General features: G+C 50.4%; 24 non-coding genes across 24 annotated transcripts; 13 read left to right on the top strand and 11 right to left on the bottom strand.

Moving 5' to 3' along the window:
• The first annotated feature begins 272 nt into the window (after positions 1-272).
• On the top strand, positions 273-359 carry TRNAY-GUA (transfer RNA tyrosine (anticodon GUA)). The gene is given in 2 exon segments: positions 273-309; positions 324-359. It is a non-coding gene; the product is annotated as a tRNA-Tyr (tRNA).
• A 142-nt stretch (positions 360-501) lies between these two features.
• TRNAN-GUU (transfer RNA asparagine (anticodon GUU)) lies at positions 502-575 on the top strand. The gene has a single exon. It is a non-coding gene; the product is annotated as a tRNA-Asn (tRNA).
• Positions 576-2,956: 2,381 nt separating this feature from the next.
• Positions 2,957-3,028, bottom strand: TRNAR-UCU (transfer RNA arginine (anticodon UCU)). Its single transcript has one exon. It is a non-coding gene; the product is annotated as a tRNA-Arg (tRNA).
• Positions 3,029-3,293: 265 nt separating this feature from the next.
• TRNAK-CUU (transfer RNA lysine (anticodon CUU)) lies at positions 3,294-3,366 on the bottom strand. Its single transcript has one exon. It is a non-coding gene; the product is annotated as a tRNA-Lys (tRNA).
• A 380-nt stretch (positions 3,367-3,746) lies between these two features.
• On the top strand, positions 3,747-3,833 carry TRNAY-GUA (transfer RNA tyrosine (anticodon GUA)). Its single transcript is given in 2 exon segments — positions 3,747-3,783; positions 3,798-3,833. It is a non-coding gene; the product is annotated as a tRNA-Tyr (tRNA).
• A 142-nt stretch (positions 3,834-3,975) lies between these two features.
• Positions 3,976-4,049, top strand: TRNAN-GUU (transfer RNA asparagine (anticodon GUU)). Its single transcript has one exon. It is a non-coding gene; the product is annotated as a tRNA-Asn (tRNA).
• Positions 4,050-6,430: 2,381 nt separating this feature from the next.
• On the bottom strand, positions 6,431-6,502 carry TRNAG-UCC (transfer RNA glycine (anticodon UCC)). The gene has a single exon. It is a non-coding gene; the product is annotated as a tRNA-Gly (tRNA).
• A 265-nt stretch (positions 6,503-6,767) lies between these two features.
• On the bottom strand, positions 6,768-6,840 carry TRNAK-CUU (transfer RNA lysine (anticodon CUU)). Its single transcript has one exon. It is a non-coding gene; the product is annotated as a tRNA-Lys (tRNA).
• A 380-nt stretch (positions 6,841-7,220) lies between these two features.
• On the top strand, positions 7,221-7,307 carry TRNAY-GUA (transfer RNA tyrosine (anticodon GUA)). Its single transcript is given in 2 exon segments — positions 7,221-7,257; positions 7,272-7,307. It is a non-coding gene; the product is annotated as a tRNA-Tyr (tRNA).
• A 142-nt stretch (positions 7,308-7,449) lies between these two features.
• TRNAN-GUU (transfer RNA asparagine (anticodon GUU)) lies at positions 7,450-7,523 on the top strand. Its single transcript has one exon. It is a non-coding gene; the product is annotated as a tRNA-Asn (tRNA).
• A 2,381-nt stretch (positions 7,524-9,904) lies between these two features.
• TRNAG-UCC (transfer RNA glycine (anticodon UCC)) lies at positions 9,905-9,976 on the bottom strand. The gene has a single exon. It is a non-coding gene; the product is annotated as a tRNA-Gly (tRNA).
• A 265-nt stretch (positions 9,977-10,241) lies between these two features.
• On the bottom strand, positions 10,242-10,314 carry TRNAK-CUU (transfer RNA lysine (anticodon CUU)). Its single transcript has one exon. It is a non-coding gene; the product is annotated as a tRNA-Lys (tRNA).
• A 380-nt stretch (positions 10,315-10,694) lies between these two features.
• TRNAY-GUA (transfer RNA tyrosine (anticodon GUA)) lies at positions 10,695-10,781 on the top strand. Its single transcript is given in 2 exon segments — positions 10,695-10,731; positions 10,746-10,781. It is a non-coding gene; the product is annotated as a tRNA-Tyr (tRNA).
• Positions 10,782-10,923: 142 nt separating this feature from the next.
• TRNAN-GUU (transfer RNA asparagine (anticodon GUU)) lies at positions 10,924-10,997 on the top strand. Its single transcript has one exon. It is a non-coding gene; the product is annotated as a tRNA-Asn (tRNA).
• Positions 10,998-13,715: 2,718 nt separating this feature from the next.
• Positions 13,716-13,788, bottom strand: TRNAK-CUU (transfer RNA lysine (anticodon CUU)). Its single transcript has one exon. It is a non-coding gene; the product is annotated as a tRNA-Lys (tRNA).
• A 380-nt stretch (positions 13,789-14,168) lies between these two features.
• On the top strand, positions 14,169-14,255 carry TRNAY-GUA (transfer RNA tyrosine (anticodon GUA)). The gene is given in 2 exon segments: positions 14,169-14,205; positions 14,220-14,255. It is a non-coding gene; the product is annotated as a tRNA-Tyr (tRNA).
• Positions 14,256-14,397: 142 nt separating this feature from the next.
• TRNAN-GUU (transfer RNA asparagine (anticodon GUU)) lies at positions 14,398-14,471 on the top strand. Its single transcript has one exon. It is a non-coding gene; the product is annotated as a tRNA-Asn (tRNA).
• A 2,381-nt stretch (positions 14,472-16,852) lies between these two features.
• On the bottom strand, positions 16,853-16,924 carry TRNAG-UCC (transfer RNA glycine (anticodon UCC)). The gene has a single exon. It is a non-coding gene; the product is annotated as a tRNA-Gly (tRNA).
• A 265-nt stretch (positions 16,925-17,189) lies between these two features.
• Positions 17,190-17,262, bottom strand: TRNAK-CUU (transfer RNA lysine (anticodon CUU)). Its single transcript has one exon. It is a non-coding gene; the product is annotated as a tRNA-Lys (tRNA).
• Positions 17,263-17,642: 380 nt separating this feature from the next.
• Positions 17,643-17,729, top strand: TRNAY-GUA (transfer RNA tyrosine (anticodon GUA)). The gene is given in 2 exon segments: positions 17,643-17,679; positions 17,694-17,729. It is a non-coding gene; the product is annotated as a tRNA-Tyr (tRNA).
• Positions 17,730-17,871: 142 nt separating this feature from the next.
• TRNAN-GUU (transfer RNA asparagine (anticodon GUU)) lies at positions 17,872-17,945 on the top strand. The gene has a single exon. It is a non-coding gene; the product is annotated as a tRNA-Asn (tRNA).
• A 2,381-nt stretch (positions 17,946-20,326) lies between these two features.
• Positions 20,327-20,398, bottom strand: TRNAG-UCC (transfer RNA glycine (anticodon UCC)). The gene has a single exon. It is a non-coding gene; the product is annotated as a tRNA-Gly (tRNA).
• Positions 20,399-20,663: 265 nt separating this feature from the next.
• Positions 20,664-20,736, bottom strand: TRNAK-CUU (transfer RNA lysine (anticodon CUU)). The gene has a single exon. It is a non-coding gene; the product is annotated as a tRNA-Lys (tRNA).
• A 380-nt stretch (positions 20,737-21,116) lies between these two features.
• On the top strand, positions 21,117-21,203 carry TRNAY-GUA (transfer RNA tyrosine (anticodon GUA)). The gene is given in 2 exon segments: positions 21,117-21,153; positions 21,168-21,203. It is a non-coding gene; the product is annotated as a tRNA-Tyr (tRNA).
• The last annotated feature ends 252 nt before the right edge of the window (positions 21,204-21,455 follow it).

Raw genomic sequence — 21,455 nt, 5'->3', positions numbered from 1 at the left:
ATTCTGCTCACTTGCTGTCAGGGCACAGGGTACATCACCATTTTTGACGGGACTTTGGAGGATCCCAACAAAATGCGCTGGCTCTTTACTAACCCTTTTCTCTCTGTGCAATACGTCAAGCCGTAGCCTCCCACGTAACGTCTGCCCAGGCATCTGCCCTTATCGGCCGAGGCGGCATCAAGCAAGACCTCAACCTAGAAGGTCAAATGCAAAGTGTTCAGCACTGGCTTTGCATTTGCAGGGGTCACGTGTTACCCCACCCTTCCGACTTCCCTTCGATAGCTCAGCTGGTAGAGCGGAGGACTGTAGTAGATAAAGTAGCAATCCTTAGGTCGCTGGTTCAATTCCGGCTCGAAGGAAGGGCTTTTTAGCCCGCGTCACTTCCTTTTAGAAAGAAGGCAATCCCTCAGCTCTACAAATGTGCAATTGGGAAGCTTTTTAGGCACCTTGAGTTGATCTTTCATTTCTCCTTCGGGCCAGTTCAAGCACGCTCCGTGTGTGGTCTCTGTGGCGCAATCGGTTAGCGCGTTCGGCTGTTAACCGAAAGGTTGGTGGTTCGAGCCCACCCAGGGACGCTCACCTTTTCTCATTACCTTAGCCGGGACCGCTGCCAAGTCTGACACCCACCTAGGAAGACAAAGCGTGTCCTTTGGCTTGCCTCACACGGCTGCCAATTGATCCTTCACTGACCACATTCCTTGAAAACGGACTAGTAATATGTCGCATTCAATTGGTCTACTTCTGGAATGTTGAAGATCTTTCGTAGTTTAGTCAAGCCACCTCTTCGCAGGAACAAACCCCAGCGTTTCTATTCACACCTGAAGAGGCCTTAGACCAATTACCATGGAATGTGTCCATGTTGATTGTCCAGGAACAGGAGGGGAGGTGTGAGAATTGTGGAGGCGCCCTTTTTCAAGTTACATCATCCCCTTGTTGGGTGTCAGGAAGCCTGCATAGCTAATAGTGCCTAGATTGACCTGGCTAAAGGCGTCAATTGATGTCAAATGGCCTGGAGAGAGGTGTTAATAATGTGGAAGACAGATAGTGTGGATGGACAAGCTCGTGTCCCAGTGTATTGCTGGCCTTGAAGTACACAGGGATGCGATGTTTCTTAAAGATCCTTCTGACTTTTTCCGACACTCCAGTTCCATACGGGATGACTATATTTCTCCAAGTGTTCTGCTTCTCCCCAGTTTGTTTTCCTGAGCTTGCGGAGGTTTTAACCAAGACCCAGTCTGGGTAGCCACAAGCTTTCAAAGCCCTCCTGAGATGTCACGGTAGCACCCTCCTAGTCATGTGCTAGGATTTGTATAGTTGGCCTCTGCTTACCAGAGAGGCTGTCAGGTCAATTCAGTGTGGTATTCTGCTTAACAGATTGCTGCGATGGATTAGTCGGGTCTGCTGATGATTCTCTGATGTTGTTTGAGTTTGTCAGAGTTCTTCCCGCCTTCGGGAAGCTGTGAGAGCTTTCCAGAACATGGGTGGGGGCTAGGCAAACGAACAGCATGAATATGGATGCAGCCCTGGCCATTTGCAAGGGGGGGCATTCCAGTGGCATGCTGGGAGTGGCATGTATGTTCTGCCAGCACATGGGCTCAGCCTCTTTCCTGGGAGAGGGCCGAACAGCTGGGCTGGAGGCAGGCTGCCTCGCCTGGCGCAGGCTGCTATGCGGCCCCAGGTGGGTGGACCTGAGGGCCTGAAGCCAGTCAGGACGTCAATACCGCTTAACTAAGAGATCAGCTAGATGTCCTCAGTGTGAAAAGTTCTAATTTTGGAGTATCCCACTACAATTCCCTGTCCCCAGCTCTACAGGAAAACTCCAAAAACAAACATCCCCAAGTCCGGTGATTGAAGACAAGGAGCGTTTGCGCGTGTGTGCATGTGGCTGAAGAAATACAGTGTGCCTGGCTGCGGGGCGAAGTAAAGGGAAACCGGGGCAAACATGCCAGCGTCCCTGGCAAGGGTGCCGTTACATCTGTGTTCTTTTGTCTTTAGACTCTTTTTGTTGCTACCATGTCAGCCGGATATTGCAGAGTCCTAAGAAGCCCCAGCTTGTGTTCCAGTGGGTGGTGTGAGTCAAAGGGCAGATAACGGTCTGTGTGGGTAGGTTTCCCGGAGACCTCCCTGCCCAAGTCAGCCCCTTCCTTGCCTTGCAAGACGCCGTCCAAAAGGGGTCATTTGCTATTCAGTGCCTCTTCCCGTGTACACTTGATGTATTGGTCCACTGACTTGATGCGTTCACTAAAAGCTTGTGTTTCTGATGCTCTAATCTTGACCCAAGTATAATCCACATGCCTTAACAAACGACTTGGTCTTTTCCCCGTGGAACAATTCAAGTCTCTCTTGTCCAGCTGCTCCATGCACAGGTTAGCTACAATGGGAAACACAAGTGATCCCATGGCAGCGGCGTGTTTCTGTCTGTAAAAGTCATTGGGGTACTTGAAATGGGCTTGCTTGAGTCAAAGGGCCAGCAATGAATGCACTTGGTCAAGCTTTAGTTCTTTTTGGCTGTCAAGAGTCTTCCCTCATTGCAGAGGTTTCCCACAATGTCAATAGCCTGCGCAAAGTGTATCCAAGTGAAAAGGCCTATGACATCATGGGACATGCTTGTTTCTTCTGGCTCCGACTTCAGTCTCCATTCCTTGTTGAGAAATTCTTTAGCATTCTTCAAAATGCTGCCAGTTATCTTGCCAGTTGAGGGTGTTGGAATGGTAGCCAGCTACTTAGCAATGCTGTGTGTGTGCCAGAGTTGATTGTTTGTGAATGAGTGTTTGAAATGGCTGAACCTTGTCCCTGGATAATGCTGTACTCCTTGAGCGAGTTAAAGCATGAGGCCGGAGCCTGTTGGGATGCGGCGGAATCTTTGCACTGTTGTCACTAAGGCAAGACAACTTAGGAGCTTTCTTGAAGGAGCTTTGGCCCTGTGGTGTTTTGTCAAGGGCGCAAAGAAGAAGACTGCGTTGGCCGGGAATCGAACCCGGGTCAACTGCTTAGAAGGCAGCTATGCTCACCACTATACCACCAACGCAAGGCTGTGCAGCAAGCATGCTGCTGGCTGTGTAGATCTAAGGCCACCCATGACATTGACTCCACAGACCCCCTGCTGCGCAAGGTCCATTTGCTGCCGTACCAAGTCACCTCTAGGAGGATGAGCTAGAAATATTTCCCCATTGGTGGAGAGAAAGGAAGCCAAGCCACTAGATATGGTAAAGGTGTGATTGTGCAGTGCGCTTGAAGGAACTGGAGATACTGACACCTTTTGCAAAGGCCTTTGACTCGGCCAAAAAAAGGTACGCCCAACGTGGGGCTCGAACCCACGACCCTGAGATTAAGAGTCTCATGCTCTACCGACTGAGCTAGCCGGGCTACCGCACTCTGCTGCTTTGAGGCCTCTTACAGCTAGCAGGCTCTGACCACTCTTTCCTAGCTTTCGCCACAATTCCTTTGGCTAAACTCAATGTGCTTCCAAGTACTATTCTGCTCACTTGCTGTCAGGGCACAGGGTACATCACCATTTTTGACGGGACTTTGGAGGATCCCAAAAAAATGCGCTGGCTCTTTACTAACCCTTTTCTCTCTGTGCAATACGTCAAGCCGTAGCCTCCCACGTAACGTCTGCCTAGGCATCTGCCCTTATCGGCCGAGGCGGCATCAAGCAAGACCTCAACCTAGAAGGTCAAATGCAAAGTGTTCAGCACTGGCTTTGCATTTGCAGGGGTCACGTGTTACCCCACCCATCCGACTTCCCTTCGATAGCTCAGCTGGTAGAGCGGAGGACTGTAGTAGATAAAGTAGCAATCCTTAGGTCGCTGGTTCAATTCCGGCTCGAAGGAAGGGCTTTTTAGCCCGCGTCACTTCCTTTTAGAAAGAAGGCAATCCCTCAGCTCTGCAAATGTGCAATTGGGAAGCTTTTTAGGCACCTTGAGTTGATCTTTCATTTCTCCTTCGGGCCAGTTCAAGCACGCTCCGTGTGTGGTCTCTGTGGCGCAATCGGTTAGCGCGTTCGGCTGTTAACCGAAAGGTTGGTGGTTCGAGCCCACCCAGGGACGCTCACCTTTTCTCATTACCTTAGCCGGGACCGCTGCCAAGTCTGACACCCACCTAGGAAGACAAAGCGTGTCCTTTGGCTCGCCTCACACGGCTGCCAATTGATCCTTCACTGACCACATTCCTTGAAAACGGACTAGTAATATGTCGCATTCAATTGGTCTACTTCTGGAATGTTGAAGATCTTTCGTAGTTTAGTCAAGCCACCTCTTCGCAGGAACAAACCCCAGCGTTTCTATTCACACCTGAAGAGGCCTTAGACCAATTACCATGGAATGTGTCCATGTTGATTGTCCAGGAACAGGAGGGGAGGTGTGAGAATTGTGGAGGCGCCCTTTTTCAAGTTACATCATCCCCTTGTTGGGTGTCAGGAAGCCTGCATAGCTAATAGTGCCTAGATTGACCTGGCTAAAGGCGTCAATTGATGTCAAATGGCCTGGAGAGAGGTGTTAATAATGTGGAAGACAGATAGTGTGGATGGACAAGCTCGTGTCCCAGTGTATTGCTGGCCTTGAAGTACACAGGGATGCGATGTTTCTTAAAGATCCTTCTGACTTTTTCCGACACTCCAGTTCCATACGGGATGACTATATTTCTCCAAGTGTTCTGCTTCTCCCCAGTTTGTTTTCCTGAGCTTGCGGAGGTTTTAACCAAGACCCAGTCTGGGTAGCCACAAGCTTTCAAAGCCCTCCTGAGATGTCACGGTAGCACCCTCCTAGTCATGTGCTAGGATTTGTATAGTTGGCCTCTGCTTACCAGAGAGGCTGTCAGGTCAATTCAGTGTGGTATTCTGCTTAACAGATTGCTGCGATGGATTAGTCGGGTCTGCTGATGATTCTCTGATGTTGTTTGAGTTTGTCAGAGTTCTTCCCGCCTTCGGGAAGCTGTGAGAGCTTTCCAGAACATGGGTGGGGGCTAGGCAAACGAACAGCATGAATATGGATGCAGCCCTGGCCATTTGCAAGGGGGGGCATTCCAGTGGCATGCTGGGAGTGGCATGTATGTTCTGCCAGCACATGGGCTCAGCCTCTTTCCTGGGAGAGGGCCGAACAGCTGGGCTGGAGGCAGGCTGCCTCGCCTGGCGCAGGCTGCTATGCGGCCCCAGGTGGGTGGACCTGAGGGCCTGAAGCCAGTCAGGACGTCAATACCGCTTAACTAAGAGATCAGCTAGATGTCCTCAGTGTGAAAAGTTCTAATTTTGGAGTATCCCACTACAATTCCCTGTCCCCAGCTCTACAGGAAAACTCCAAAAACAAACATCCCCAAGTCCGGTGATTGAAGACAAGGAGCGTTTGCGCGTGTGTGCATGTGGCTGAAGAAATACAGTGTGCCTGGCTGCGGGGCGAAGTAAAGGGAAACCGGGGCAAACATGCCAGCGTCCCTGGCAAGGGTGCCGTTACATCTGTGTTCTTTTGTCTTTAGACTCTTTTTGTTGCTACCATGTCAGCCGGATATTGCAGAGTCCTAAGAAGCCCCAGCTTGTGTTCCAGTGGGTGGTGTGAGTCAAAGGGCAGATAACGGTCTGTGTGGGTAGGTTTCCCGGAGACCTCCCTGCCCAAGTCAGCCCCTTCCTTGCCTTGCAAGACGCCGTCCAAAAGGGGTCATTTGCTATTCAGTGCCTCTTCCCGTGTACACTTGATGTATTGGTCCACTGACTTGATGCGTTCACTAAAAGCTTGTGTTTCTGATGCTCTAATCTTGACCCAAGTATAATCCACATGCCTTAACAAACGACTTGGTCTTTTCCCCGTGGAACAATTCAAGTCTCTCTTGTCCAGCTGCTCCATGCACAGGTTAGCTACAATGGGAAACACAAGTGATCCCATGGCAGCGGCGTGTTTCTGTCTGTAAAAGTCATTGGGGTACTTGAAATGGGCTTGCTTGAGTCAAAGGGCCAGCAATGAATGCACTTGGTCAAGCTTTAGTTCTTTTTGGCTGTCAAGAGTCTTCCCTCATTGCAGAGGTTTCCCACAATGTCAATAGCCTGCGCAAAGTGTATCCAAGTGAAAAGGCCTATGACATCATGGGACATGCTTGTTTCTTCTGGCTCCGACTTCAGTCTCCATTCCTTGTTGAGAAATTCTTTAGCATTCTTCAAAATGCTGCCAGTTATCTTGCCAGTTGAGGGTGTTGGAATGGTAGCCAGCTACTTAGCAATGCTGTGTGTGTGCCAGAGTTGATTGTTTGTGAATGAGTGTTTGAAATGGCTGAACCTTGTCCCTGGATAATGCTGTACTCCTTGAGCGAGTTAAAGCATGAGGCCGGAGCCTGTTGGGATGCGGCGGAATCTTTGCACTGTTGTCACTAAGGCAAGACAACTTAGGAGCTTTCTTGAAGGAGCTTTGGCCCTGTGGTGTTTTGTCAAGGGCGCAAAGAAGAAGACTGCGTTGGCCGGGAATCGAACCCGGGTCAACTGCTTGGAAGGCAGCTATGCTCACCACTATACCACCAACGCAAGGCTGTGCAGCAAGCATGCTGCTGGCTGTGTAGAACTAAGGCCACCCATGACATTGACTCCACAGACCCCCTGCTGCGCAAGGTCCATTTGCTGCCGTACCAAGTCACCTCTAGGAGGATGAGCTAGAAATATTTCCCCATTGGTGGAGAGAAAGGAAGCCAAGCCACTAGATATGGTAAAGGTGTGATTGTGCAGTGCGCTTGAAGGAACTGGAGATACTGACACCTTTTGCAAAGGCCTTTGACTCGGCCAAAAAAAGGCACGCCCAACGTGGGGCTCGAACCCACGACCCTGAGATTAAGAGTCTCATGCTCTACCGACTGAGCTAGCCGGGCTACCGCACTCTGCTGCTTTGAGGCCTCTTACAGCTAGCAGGCTCTGACCACTCTTTCCTAGCTTTCGCCACAATTCCTTTGGCTAAACTCAATGTGCTTCCAAGTACTATTCTGCTCACTTGCTGTCAGGGCACAGGGTACATCACCATTTTTGACGGGACTTTGGAGGATCCCAACAAAATGCGCTGGCTCTTTACTAACCCTTTTCTCTCTGTGCAATACGTCAAGCCGTAGCCTCCCACGTAACGTCTGCCCAGGCATCTGCCCTTATCGGCCGAGGCGGCATCAAGCAAGACCTCAACCTAGAAGGTCAAATGCAAAGTGTTCAGCACTGGCTTTGCATTTGCAGGGGTCACGTGTTACCCCACCCATCCGACTTCCCTTCGATAGCTCAGCTGGTAGAGCGGAGGACTGTAGTAGATAAAGTAGCAATCCTTAGGTCGCTGGTTCAATTCCGGCTCGAAGGAAGGGCTTTTTAGCCCGCGTCACTTCCTTTTAGAAAGAAGGCAATCCCTCAGCTCTACAAATGTGCAATTGGGAAGCTTTTTAGGCACCTTGAGTTGATCTTTCATTTCTCCTTCGGGCCAGTTCAAGCACGCTCCGTGTGTGGTCTCTGTGGCGCAATCGGTTAGCGCGTTCGGCTGTTAACCGAAAGGTTGGTGGTTCGAGCCCACCCAGGGACGCTCACCTTTTCTCATTACCTTAGCGGGGACCGCTGCCAAGTCTGACACCCACCTAGGAAGACAAAGCGTGTCCTTTGGCTCGCCTCACACGGCTGCCAATTGATCCTTCACTGACCACATTCCTTGAAAACGGACTAGTAATATGTCGCATTCAATTGGTCTACTTCTGGAATGTTGAAGATCTTTCGTAGTTTAGTCAAGCCACCTCTTCGCAGGAACAAACCCCAGCGTTTCTATTCACACCTGAAGAGGCCTTAGACCAATTACCATGGAATGTGTCCATGTTGATTGTCCAGGAACAGGAGGGGAGGTGTGAGAATTGTGGAGGCGCCCTTTTTCAAGTTACATCATCCCCTTGTTGGGTGTCAGGAAGCCTGCATAGCTAATAGTGCCTAGATTGACCTGGCTAAAGGCGTCAATTGATGTCAAATGGCCTGGAGAGAGGTGTTAATAATGTGGAAGACAGATAGTGTGGATGGACAAGCTCGTGTCCCAGTGTATTGCTGGCCTTGAAGTACACAGGGATGCGATGTTTCTTAAAGATCCTTCTGACTTTTTCCGACACTCCAGTTCCATACGGGATGACTATATTTCTCCAAGTGTTCTGCTTCTCCCCAGTTTGTTTTCCTGAGCTTGCGGAGGTTTTAACCAAGACCCAGTCTGGGTAGCCACAAGCTTTCAAAGCCCTCCTGAGATGTCACGGTAGCACCCTCCTAGTCATGTGCTAGGATTTGTATAGTTGGCCTCTGCTTACCAGAGAGGCTGTCAGGTCAATTCAGTGTGGTATTCTGCTTAACAGATTGCTGCGATGGATTAGTCGGGTCTGCTGATGATTCTCTGATGTTGTTTGAGTTTGTCAGAGTTCTTCCCGCCTTCGGGAAGCTGTGAGAGCTTTCCAGAACATGGGTGGGGGCTAGGCAAACGAACAGCATGAATATGGATGCAGCCCTGGCCATTTGCAAGGGGGGGCATTCCAGTGGCATGCTGGGAGTGGCATGTATGTTCTGCCAGCACATGGGCTCAGCCTCTTTCCTGGGAGAGGGCCGAACAGCTGGGCTGGAGGCAGGCTGCCTCGCCTGGCGCAGGCTGCTATGCGGCCCCAGGTGGGTGGACCTGAGGGCCTGAAGCCAGTCAGGACGTCAATACCGCTTAACTAAGAGATCAGCTAGATGTCCTCAGTGTGAAAAGTTCTAATTTTGGAGTATCCCACTACAATTCCCTGTCCCCAGCTCTACAGGAAAACTCCAAAAACAAACATCCCCAAGTCCGGTGATTGAAGACAAGGAGCGTTTGCGCGTGTGTGCATGTGGCTGAAGAAATACAGTGTGCCTGGCTGCGGGGCGAAGTAAAGGGAAACCGGGGCAAACATGCCAGCGTCCCTGGCAAGGGTGCCGTTACATCTGTGTTCTTTTGTCTTTAGACTCTTTTTGTTGCTACCATGTCAGCCGGATATTGCAGAGTCCTAAGAAGCCCCAGCTTGTGTTCCAGTGGGTGGTGTGAGTCAAAGGGCAGATAACGGTCTGTGTGGGTAGGTTTCCCGGAGACCTCCCTGCCCAAGTCAGCCCCTTCCTTGCCTTGCAAGACGCCGTCCAAAAGGGGTCATTTGCTATTCAGTGCCTCTTCCCGTGTACACTTGATGTATTGGTCCACTGACTTGATGCGTTCACTAAAAGCTTGTGTTTCTGATGCTCTAATCTTGACCCAAGTATAATCCACATGCCTTAACAAACGACTTGGTCTTTTCCCCGTGGAACAATTCAAGTCTCTCTTGTCCAGCTGCTCCATGCACAGGTTAGCTACAATGGGAAACACAAGTGATCCCATGGCAGCGGCGTGTTTCTGTCTGTAAAAGTCATTGGGGTACTTGAAATGGGCTTGCTTGAGTCAAAGGGCCAGCAATGAATGCACTTGGTCAAGCTTTAGTTCTTTTTGGCTGTCAAGAGTCTTCCCTCATTGCAGAGGTTTCCCACAATGTCAATAGCCTGCGCAAAGTGTATCCAAGTGAAAAGGCCTATGACATCATGGGACATGCTTGTTTCTTCTGGCTCCGACTTCAGTCTCCATTCCTTGTTGAGAAATTCTTTAGCATTCTTCAAAATGCTGCCAGTTATCTTGCCAGTTGAGGGTGTTGGAATGGTAGCCAGCTACTTAGCAATGCTGTGTGTGTGCCAGAGTTGATTGTTTGTGAATGAGTGTTTGAAATGGCTGAACCTTGTCCCTGGATAATGCTGTACTCCTTGAGCGAGTTAAAGCATGAGGCCGGAGCCTGTTGGGATGCGGCGGAATCTTTGCACTGTTGTCACTAAGGCAAGACAACTTAGGAGCTTTCTTGAAGGAGCTTTGGCCCTGTGGTGTTTTGTCAAGGGCGCAAAGAAGAAGACTGCGTTGGCCGGGAATCGAACCCGGGTCAACTGCTTGGAAGGCAGCTATGCTCACCACTATACCACCAACGCAAGGCTGTGCAGCAAGCATGCTGCTGGCTGTGTAGAACTAAGGCCACCCATGACATTGACTCCACAGACCCCCTGCTGCGCAAGGTCCATTTGCTGCCGTACCAAGTCACCTCTAGGAGGATGAGCTAGAAATATTTCCCCATTGGTGGAGAGAAAGGAAGCCAAGCCACTAGATATGGTAAAGGTGTGATTGTGCAGTGCGCTTGAAGGAACTGGAGATACTGACACCTTTTGCAAAGGCCTTTGACTCGGCCAAAAAAAGGCACGCCCAACGTGGGGCTCGAACCCACGACCCTGAGATTAAGAGTCTCATGCTCTACCGACTGAGCTAGCCGGGCTACCGCACTCTGCTGCTTTGAGGCCTCTTACAGCTAGCAGGCTCTGACCACTCTTTCCTAGCTTTCGCCACAATTCCTTTGGCTAAACTCAATGTGCTTCCAAGTACTATTCTGCTCACTTGCTGTCAGGGCACAGGGTACATCACCATTTTTGACGGGACTTTGGAGGATCCCAACAAAATGCGCTGGCTCTTTACTAACCCTTTTCTCTCTGTGCAATACGTCAAGCCGTAGCCTCCCACGTAACGTCTGCCCAGGCATCTGCCCTTATCGGCCGAGGCGGCATCAAGCAAGACCTCAACCTAGAAGGTCAAATGCAAAGTGTTCAGCACTGGCTTTGCATTTGCAGGGGTCACGTGTTACCCCACCCATCCGACTTCCCTTCGATAGCTCAGCTGGTAGAGCGGAGGACTGTAGTAGATAAAGTAGCAATCCTTAGGTCGCTGGTTCAATTCCGGCTCGAAGGAAGGGCTTTTTAGCCCGCGTCACTTCCTTTTAGAAAGAAGGCAATCCCTCAGCTCTACAAATGTGCAATTGGGAAGCTTTTTAGGCACCTTGAGTTGATCTTTCATTTCTCCTTCGGGCCAGTTCAAGCACGCTCCGTGTGTGGTCTCTGTGGCGCAATCGGTTAGCGCGTTCGGCTGTTAACCGAAAGGTTGGTGGTTCGAGCCCACCCAGGGACGCTCACCTTTTCTCATTACCTTAGCGGGGACCGCTGCCAAGTCTGACACCCACCTAGGAAGACAAAGCGTGTCCTTTGGCTCGCCTCACACGGCTGCCAATTGATCCTTCACTGACCACATTCCTTGAAAACGGACTAGTAATATGTCGCATTCAATTGGTCTACTTCTGGAATGTTGAAGATCTTTCGTAGTTTAGTCAAGCCACCTCTTCGCAGGAACAAACCCCAGCGTTTCTATTCACACCTGAAGAGGCCTTAGACCAATTACCATGGAATGTGTCCATGTTGATTGTCCAGGAACAGGAGGGGAGGTGTGAGAATTGTGGAGGCGCCCTTTTTCAAGTTACATCATCCCCTTGTTGGGTGTCAGGAAGCCTGCATAGCTAATAGTGCCTAGATTGACCTGGCTAAAGGCGTCAATTGATGTCAAATGGCCTGGAGAGAGGTGTTAATAATGTGGAAGACAGATAGTGTGGATGGACAAGCTCGTGTCCCAGTGTATTGCTGGCCTTGAAGTACACAGGGATGCGATGTTTCTTAAAGATCCTTCTGACTTTTTCCGACACTCCAGTTCCATACGGGATGACTATATTTCTCCAAGTGTTCTGCTTCTCCCCAGTTTGTTTTCCTGAGCTTGCGGAGGTTTTAACCAAGACCCAGTCTGGGTAGCCACAAGCTTTCAAAGCCCTCCTGAGATGTCACGGTAGCACCCTCCTAGTCATGTGCTAGGATTTGTATAGTTGGCCTCTGCTTACCAGAGAGGCTGTCAGGTCAATTCAGTGTGGTATTCTGCTTAACAGATTGCTGCGATGGATTAGTCGGGTCTGCTGATGATTCTCTGATGTTGTTTGAGTTTGTCAGAGTTCTTCCCGCCTTCGGGAAGCTGTGAGAGCTTTCCAGAACATGGGTGGGGGCTAGGCAAACGAACAGCATGAATATGGATGCAGCCCTGGCCATTTGCAAGGGGGGGCATTCCAGTGGCATGCTGGGAGTGGCATGTATGTTCTGCCAGCACATGGGCTCAGCCTCTTTCCTGGGAGAGGGCCGAACAGCTGGGCTGGAGGCAGGCTGCCTCGCCTGGCGCAGGCTGCTATGCGGCCCCAGGTGGGTGGACCTGAGGGCCTGAAGCCAGTCAGGACGTCAATACCGCTTAACTAAGAGATCAGCTAGATGTCCTCAGTGTGAAAAGTTCTAATTTTGGAGTATCCCACTACAATTCCCTGTCCCCAGCTCTACAGGAAAACTCCAAAAACAAACATCCCCAAGTCCGGTGATTGAAGACAAGGAGCGTTTGCGCGTGTGTGCATGTGGCTGAAGAAATACAGTGTGCCTGGCTGCGGGGCGAAGTAAAGGGAAACCGGGGCAAACATGCCAGCGTCCCTGGCAAGGGTGCCGTTACATCTGTGTTCTTTTGTCTTTAGACTCTTTTTGTTGCTACCATGTCAGCCGGATATTGCAGAGTCCTAAGAAGCCCCAGCTTGTGTTCCAGTGGGTGGTGTGAGTCAAAGGGCAGATAACGGTCTGTGTGGGTAGGTTTCCCGGAGACCTCCCTGCCCAAGTCAGCCCCTTCCTTGCCTTGCAAGACGCCGTCCAAAAGGGGTCATTTGCTATTCAGTGCCTCTTCCCGTGTACACTTGATGTATTGGTCCACTGACTTGATGCGTTCACTAAAAGCTTGTGTTTCTGATGCTCTAATCTTGACCCAAGTATAATCCACATGCCTTAACAAACGACTTGGTCTTTTCCCCGTGGAACAATTCAAGTCTCTCTTGTCCAGCTGCTCCATGCACAGGTTAGCTACAATGGGAAACACAAGTGATCCCATGGCAGCGGCGTGTTTCTGTCTGTAAAAGTCATTGGGGTACTTGAAATGGGCTTGCTTGAGTCAAAGGGCCAGCAATGAATGCACTTGGTCAAGCTTTAGTTCTTTTTGGCTGTCAAGAGTCTTCCCTCATTGCAGAGGTTTCCCACAATGTCAATAGCCTGCGCAAAGTGTATCCAAGTGAAAAGGCCTATGACATCATGGGACATGCTTGTTTCTTCTGGCTCCGACTTCAGTCTCCATTCCTTGTTGAGAAATTCTTTAGCATTCTTCAAAATGCTGCCAGTTATCTTGCCAGTTGAGGGTGTTGGAATGGTAGCCAGCTACTTAGCAATGCTGTGTGTGTGCCAGAGTTGATTGTTTGTGAATGAGTGTTTGAAATGGCTGAACCTTGTCCCTGGATAATGCTGTACTCCTTGAGCGAGTTAAAGCATGAGGCCGGAGCCTGTTGGGATGCGGCGGAATCTTTGCACTGTTGTCACTAAGGCAAGACAACTTAGGAGTTTTCTTGAAGGAGCTTTGGCCCTGTGGTGTTTTGTCAAGGGCGCAAAGAAGAAGACTGCGTTGGCCGGGAATCGAACCCGGGTCAACTGTTTGGAAGGCAGCTATGCTCACCACTATACCACCAACGCAAGGCTGTGCAGCAAGCATGCTGCTGGCTGTGTAGAACTAAGGCCACCCATGACATTGACTCCACAGACCCCCTGCTGCGCAAGGTCCATTTGCTGCCGTACCAAGTCACCTCTAGGAGGATGAGCTAGAAATATTTCCCCATTGGTGGAGAGAAAGGAAGCCAAGCCACTAGATATGGTAAAGGTGTGATTGTGCAGTGCGCTTGAAGGAACTGGAGATACTGACACCTTTTGCAAAGGCCTTTGACTCGGCCAAAAAAAGGCACGCCCAACGTGGGGCTCGAACCCACGACCCTGAGATTAAGAGTCTCATGCTCTACCGACTGAGCTAGCCGGGCTACCGCACTCTGCTGCTTTGAGGCCTCTTACAGCTAGCAGGCTCTGACCACTCTTTCCTAGCTTTCGCCACAATTCCTTTGGCTAAACTCAATGTGCTTCCAAGTACTATTCTGCTCACTTGCTGTCAGGGCACAGGGTACATCACCATTTTTGACGGGACTTTGGAGGATCCCAACAAAATGCGCTGGCTCTTTACTAACCCTTTTCTCTCTGTGCAATACGTCAAGCCGTAGCCTCCCACGTAACGTCTGCCCAGGCATCTGCCCTTATCGGCCGAGGCGGCATCAAGCAAGACCTCAACCTAGAAGGTCAAATGCAAAGTGTTCAGCACTGGCTTTGCATTTGCAGGGGTCACGTGTTACCCCACCCATCCGACTTCCCTTCGATAGCTCAGCTGGTAGAGCGGAGGACTGTAGTAGATAAAGTAGCAATCCTTAGGTCGCTGGTTCAATTCCGGCTCGAAGGAAGGGCTTTTTAGCCCGCGTCACTTCCTTTTAGAAAGAAGGCAATCCCTCAGCTCTACAAATGTGCAATTGGGAAGCTTTTTAGGCACCTTGAGTTGATCTTTCATTTCTCCTTCGGGCCAGTTCAAGCACGCTCCGTGTGTGGTCTCTGTGGCGCAATCGGTTAGCGCGTTCGGCTGTTAACCGAAAGGTTGGTGGTTCGAGCCCACCCAGGGACGCTCACCTTTTCTCATTACCTTAGCCGGGACCGCTGCCAAGTCTGACACCCACCTAGGAAGACAAAGCGTGTCCTTTGGCTTGCCTCACACGGCTGCCAATTGATCCTTCACTGACCACATTCCTTGAAAACGGACTAGTAATATGTCGCATTCAATTGGTCTACTTCTGGAATGTTGAAGATCTTTCGTAGTTTAGTCAAGCCACCTCTTCGCAGGAACAAACCCCAGCGTTTCTATTCACACCTGAAGAGGCCTTAGACCAATTACCATGGAATGTGTCCATGTTGATTGTCCAGGAACAGGAGGGGAGGTGTGAGAATTGTGGAGGCGCCCTTTTTCAAGTTACATCATCCCCTTGTTGGGTGTCAGGAAGCCTGCATAGCTAATAGTGCCTAGATTGACCTGGCTAAAGGCGTCAATTGATGTCAAATGGCCTGGAGAGAGGTGTTAATAATGTGGAAGACAGATAGTGTGGATGGACAAGCTCGTGTCCCAGTGTATTGCTGGCCTTGAAGTACACAGGGATGCGATGTTTCTTAAAGATCCTTCTGACTTTTTCCGACACTCCAGTTCCATACGGGATGACTATATTTCTCCAAGTGTTCTGCTTCTCCCCAGTTTGTTTTCCTGAGCTTGCGGAGGTTTTAACCAAGACCCAGTCTGGGTAGCCACAAGCTTTCAAAGCCCTCCTGAGATGTCACGGTAGCACCCTCCTAGTCATGTGCTAGGATTTGTATAGTTGGCCTCTGCTTACCAGAGAGGCTGTCAGGTCAATTCAGTGTGGTATTCTGCTTAACAGATTGCTGCGATGGATTAGTCGGGTCTGCTGATGATTCTCTGATGTTGTTTGAGTTTGTCAGAGTTCTTCCCGCCTTCGGGAAGCTGTGAGAGCTTTCCAGAACATGGGTGGGGGCTAGGCAAACGAACAGCATGAATATGGATGCAGCCCTGGCCATTTGCAAGGGGGGGCATTCCAGTGGCATGCTGGGAGTGGCATGTATGTTCTGCCAGCACATGGGCTCAGCCTCTTTCCTGGGAGAGGGCCGAACAGCTGGGCTGGAGGCAGGCTGCCTCGCCTGGCGCAGGCTGCTATGCGGCCCCAGGTGGGTGGACCTGAGGGCCTGAAGCCAGTCAGGACGTCAATACCGCTTAACTAAGAGATCAGCTAGATGTCCTCAGTGTGAAAAGTTCTAATTTTGGAGTATCCCACTACAATTCCCTGTCCCCAGCTCTACAGGAAAACTCCAAAAACAAACATCCCCAAGTCCGGTGATTGAAGACAAGGAGCGTTTGCGCGTGTGTGTATGTGGCTGAAGAAATACAGTGTGCCTGGCTGCGGGGCGAAGTAAAGGGAAACCGGGGCAAACATGCCAGCGTCCCTGGCAAGGGTGCCGTTACATCTGTGTTCTTTTGTCTTTAGACTCTTTTTGTTGCTACCATGTCAGCCGGATATTGCAGAGTCCTAAGAAGCCCCAGCTTGTGTTCCAGTGGGTGGTGTGAGTCAAAGGGCAGATAACGGTCTGTGTGGGTAGGTTTCCCGGAGACCTCCCTGCCCAAGTCAGCCCCTTCCTTGCCTTGCAAGACGCCGTCCAAAAGGGGTCATTTGCTATTCAGTGCCTCTTCCCGTGTACACTTGATGTATTGGTCCACTGACTTGATGCGTTCACTAAAAGCTTGTGTTTCTGATGCTCTAATCTTGACCCAAGTATAATCCACATGCCTTAACAAACGACTTGGTCTTTTCCCCGTGGAACAATTCAAGTCTCTCTTGTCCAGCTGCTCCATGCACAGGTTAGCTACAATGGGAAACACAAGTGATCCCATGGCAGCGGCGTGTTTCTGTCTGTAAAAGTCATTGGGGTACTTGAAATGGGCTTGCTTGAGTCAAAGGGCCAGCAATGAATGCACTTGGTCAAGCTTTAGTTCTTTTTGGCTGTCAAGAGTCTTCCCTCATTGCAGAGGTTTCCCACAATGTCAATAGCCTGCGCAAAGTGTATCCAAGTGAAAAGGCCTATGACATCATGGGACATGCTTGTTTCTTCTGGCTCCGACTTCAGTCTCCATTCCTTGTTGAGAAATTCTTTAGCATTCTTCAAAATGCTGCCAGTTATCTTGCCAGTTGAGGGTGTTGGAATGGTAGCCAGCTACTTAGCAATGCTGTGTGTGTGCCAGAGTTGATTGTTTGTGAATGAGTGTTTGAAATGGCTGAACCTTGTCCCTGGATAATGCTGTACTCCTTGAGCGAGTTAAAGCATGAGGCCGGAGCCTGTTGGGATGCGGCGGAATCTTTGCACTGTTGTCACTAAGGCAAGACAACTTAGGAGCTTTCTTGAAGGAGCTTTGGCCCTGTGGTGTTTTGTCAAGGGCGCAAAGAAGAAGACTGCGTTGGCCGGGAATCGAACCCGGGTCAACTGCTTGGAAGGCAGCTATGCTCACCACTATACCACCAACGCAAGGCTGTGCAGCAAGCATGCTGCTGGCTGTGTAGAACTAAGGCCACCCATGACATTGACTCCACAGACCCCCTGCTGCGCAAGGTCCATTTGCTGCCGTACCAAGTCACCTCTAGGAGGATGAGCTAGAAATATTTCCCCATTGGTGGAGAGAAAGGAAGCCAAGCCACTAGATATGGTAAAGGTGTGATTGTGCAGTGCGCTTGAAGGAACTGGAGATACTGACACCTTTTGCAAAGGCCTTTGACTCGGCCAAAAAAAGGCACGCCCAACGTGGGGCTCGAACCCACGACCCTGAGATTAAGAGTCTCATGCTCTACCGACTGAGCTAGCCGGGCTACCGCACTCTGCTGCTTTGAGGCCTCTTACAGCTAGCAGGCTCTGACCACTCTTTCCTAGCTTTCGCCACAATTCCTTTGGCTAAACTCAATGTGCTTCCAAGTACTATTCTGCTCACTTGCTGTCAGGGCACAGGGTACATCACCATTTTTGACGGGACTTTGGAGGATCCCAACAAAATGCGCTGGCTCTTTACTAACCCTTTTCTCTCTGTGCAATACGTCAAGCCGTAGCCTCCCACGTAACGTCTGCCCAGGCATCTGCCCTTATCGGCCGAGGCGGCATCAAGCAAGACCTCAACCTAGAAGGTCAAATGCAAAGTGTTCAGCACTGGCTTTGCATTTGCAGGGGTCACGTGTTACCCCACCCATCCGACTTCCCTTCGATAGCTCAGCTGGTAGAGCGGAGGACTGTAGTAGATAAAGTAGCAATCCTTAGGTCGCTGGTTCAATTCCGGCTCGAAGGAAGGGCTTTTTAGCCCGCGTCACTTCCTTTTAGAAAGAAGGCAATCCCTCAGCTCTACAAATGTGCAATTGGGAAGCTTTTTAGGCACCTTGAGTTGATCTTTCATTTCTCCTTCGGGCCAGTTCAAGCACGCTCCGTGTGTGGTCTCTGTGGCGCAATCGGTTAGCGCGTTCGGCTGTTAACCGAAAGGTTGGTGGTTCGAGCCCACCCAGGGACGCTCACCTTTTCTCATTACCTTAGCCGGGACCGCTGCCAAGTCTGACACCCACCTAGGAAGACAAAGCGTGTCCTTTGGCTCGCCTCACACGGCTGCCAATTGATCCTTCACTGACCACATTCCTTGAAAACGGACTAGTAATATGTCGCATTCAATTGGTCTACTTCTGGAATGTTGAAGATCTTTCGTAGTTTAGTCAAGCCACCTCTTCGCAGGAACAAACCCCAGCGTTTCTATTCACACCTGAAGAGGCCTTAGACCAATTACCATGGAATGTGTCCATGTTGATTGTCCAGGAACAGGAGGGGAGGTGTGAGAATTGTGGAGGCGCCCTTTTTCAAGTTACATCATCCCCTTGTTGGGTGTCAGGAAGCCTGCATAGCTAATAGTGCCTAGATTGACCTGGCTAAAGGCGTCAATTGATGTCAAATGGCCTGGAGAGAGGTGTTAATAATGTGGAAGACAGATAGTGTGGATGGACAAGCTCGTGTCCCAGTGTATTGCTGGCCTTGAAGTACACAGGGATGCGATGTTTCTTAAAGATCCTTCTGACTTTTTCCGACACTCCAGTTCCATACGGGATGACTATATTTCTCCAAGTGTTCTGCTTCTCCCCAGTTTGTTTTCCTGAGCTTGCGGAGGTTTTAACCAAGACCCAGTCTGGGTAGCCACAAGCTTTCAAAGCCCTCCTGAGATGTCACGGTAGCACCCTCCTAGTCATGTGCTAGGATTTGTATAGTTGGCCTCTGCTTACCAGAGAGGCTGTCAGGTCAATTCAGTGTGGTATTCTGCTTAACAGATTGCTGCGATGGATTAGTCGGGTCTGCTGATGATTCTCTGATGTTGTTTGAGTTTGTCAGAGTTCTTCCCGCCTTCGGGAAGCTGTGAGAGCTTTCCAGAACATGGGTGGGGGCTAGGCAAACGAACAGCATGAATATGGATGCAGCCCTGGCCATTTGCAAGGGGGGGCATTCCAGTGGCATGCTGGGAGTGGCATGTATGTTCTGCCAGCACATGGGCTCAGCCTCTTTCCTGGGAGAGGGCCGAACAGCTGGGCTGGAGGCAGGCTGCCTCGCCTGGCGCAGGCTGCTATGCGGCCCCAGGTGGGTGGACCTGAGGGCCTGAAGCCAGTCAGGACGTCAATACCGCTTAACTAAGAGATCAGCTAGATGTCCTCAGTGTGAAAAGTTCTAATTTTGGAGTATCCCACTACAATTCCCTGTCCCCAGCTCTACAGGAAAACTCCAAAAACAAACATCCCCAAGTCCGGTGATTGAAGACAAGGAGCGTTTGCGCGTGTGTGTATGTGGCTGAAGAAATACAGTGTGCCTGGCTGCGGGGCGAAGTAAAGGGAAACCGGGGCAAACATGCCAGCGTCCCTGGCAAGGGTGCCGTTACATCTGTGTTCTTTTGTCTTTAGACTCTTTTTGTTGCTACCATGTCAGCCGGATATTGCAGAGTCCTAAGAAGCCCCAGCTTGTGTTCCAGTGGGTGGTGTGAGTCAAAGGGCAGATAACGGTCTGTGTGGGTAGGTTTCCCGGAGACCTCCCTGCCCAAGTCAGCCCCTTCCTTGCCTTGCAAGACGCCGTCCAAAAGGGGTCATTTGCTATTCAGTGCCTCTTCCCGTGTACACTTGATGTATTGGTCCACTGACTTGATGCGTTCACTAAAAGCTTGTGTTTCTGATGCTCTAATCTTGACCCAAGTATAATCCACATGCCTTAACAAACGACTTGGTCTTTTCCCCGTGGAACAATTCAAGTCTCTCTTGTCCAGCTGCTCCATGCACAGGTTAGCTACAATGGGAAACACAAGTGATCCCATGGCAGCGGCGTGTTTCTGTCTGTAAAAGTCATTGGGGTACTTGAAATGGGCTTGCTTGAGTCAAAGGGCCAGCAATGAATGCACTTGGTCAAGCTTTAGTTCTTTTTGGCTGTCAAGAGTCTTCCCTCATTGCAGAGGTTTCCCACAATGTCAATAGCCTGCGCAAAGTGTATCCAAGTGAAAAGGCCTATGACATCATGGGACATGCTTGTTTCTTCTGGCTCCGACTTCAGTCTCCATTCCTTGTTGAGAAATTCTTTAGCATTCTTCAAAATGCTGCCAGTTATCTTGCCAGTTGAGGGTGTTGGAATGGTAGCCAGCTACTTAGCAATGCTGTGTGTGTGCCAGAGTTGATTGTTTGTGAATGAGTGTTTGAAATGGCTGAACCTTGTCCCTGGATAATGCTGTACTCCTTGAGCGAGTTAAAGCATGAGGCCGGAGCCTGTTGGGATGCGGCGGAATCTTTGCACTGTTGTCACTAAGGCAAGACAACTTAGGAGCTTTCTTGAAGGAGCTTTGGCCCTGTGGTGTTTTGTCAAGGGCGCAAAGAAGAAGACTGCGTTGGCCGGGAATCGAACCCGGGTCAACTGCTTGGAAGGCAGCTATGCTCACCACTATACCACCAACGCAAGGCTGTGCAGCAAGCATGCTGCTGGCTGTGTAGAACTAAGGCCACCCATGACATTGACTCCACAGACCCCCTGCTGCGCAAGGTCCATTTGCTGCCGTACCAAGTCACCTCTAGGAGGATGAGCTAGAAATATTTCCCCATTGGTGGAGAGAAAGGAAGCCAAGCCACTAGATATGGTAAAGGTGTGATTGTGCAGTGCGCTTGAAGGAACTGGAGATACTGACACCTTTTGCAAAGGCCTTTGACTCGGCCAAAAAAAGGCACGCCCAACGTGGGGCTCGAACCCACGACCCTGAGATTAAGAGTCTCATGCTCTACCGACTGAGCTAGCCGGGCTACTGCATGCTGCTGCTTTGAGGCCTCTTACAGCTAGCAGGCTCTGACCACTCTTTCCTAGCTTTCGCCACAATTCCTTTGGCTAAACTCAATGTGCTTCCAAGTACTATTCTGCTCACTTGCTGTCAGGGCACAGGGTACATCACCATTTTTGACGGGACTTTGGAGGATCCCAACAAAATGCGCTGGCTCTTTACTAACCCTTTTCTCTCTGTGCAATACGTCAAGCCGTAGCCTCCCACGTAACGTCTGCCTAGATATCTGCCCTTATCGGCCGAGGCGGCATCAAGCAAGACCTCAACCTAGAAGGTCAAATGCAAAGTGTTCAGCACTGGCTTTGCATTTGCAGGGGTCACGTGTTACCTCACCCATCCGACTTCCCTTCGATAGCTCAGCTGGTAGAGCGGAGGACTGTAGTAGATAAAGTAGCAATCCTTAGGTCGCTGGTTCAATTCCGGCTCGAAGGAAGGGCTTTTTAGCCCGCGTCACTTCCTTTTAGAAAGAAGGCAATCCCTCAGCTCTGCAAATGTGCAATTGGGAAGCTTTTTAGGCACCTTGAGTTGATCTTTCATTTCTCCTTCGGGCCAGTTCAAGCACGCTCTGTGTGTGGTCTCTGTGGTGCAATCGGTTAGCGCGTTCGGCTGTTAACCGAAAGGTTGGTGGTTCGAGCCCACCCAGGGACGCTCACCTTTTCTCATTACCTTAGCCGGGACCGCTGC

The sequence above is a fragment of the Staurois parvus genome, unplaced genomic scaffold (genome assembly GCF_062004578.1).
Source record: "Staurois parvus isolate SC_StPar_1 unplaced genomic scaffold, SC_StPar_1.0 ptg002404l, whole genome shotgun sequence".
In the NCBI taxonomy this organism is placed as follows: Eukaryota; Metazoa; Chordata; class Amphibia; order Anura; family Ranidae; genus Staurois; species Staurois parvus.
This window is presented reverse-complemented; position numbering and strand designations above follow the sequence as displayed.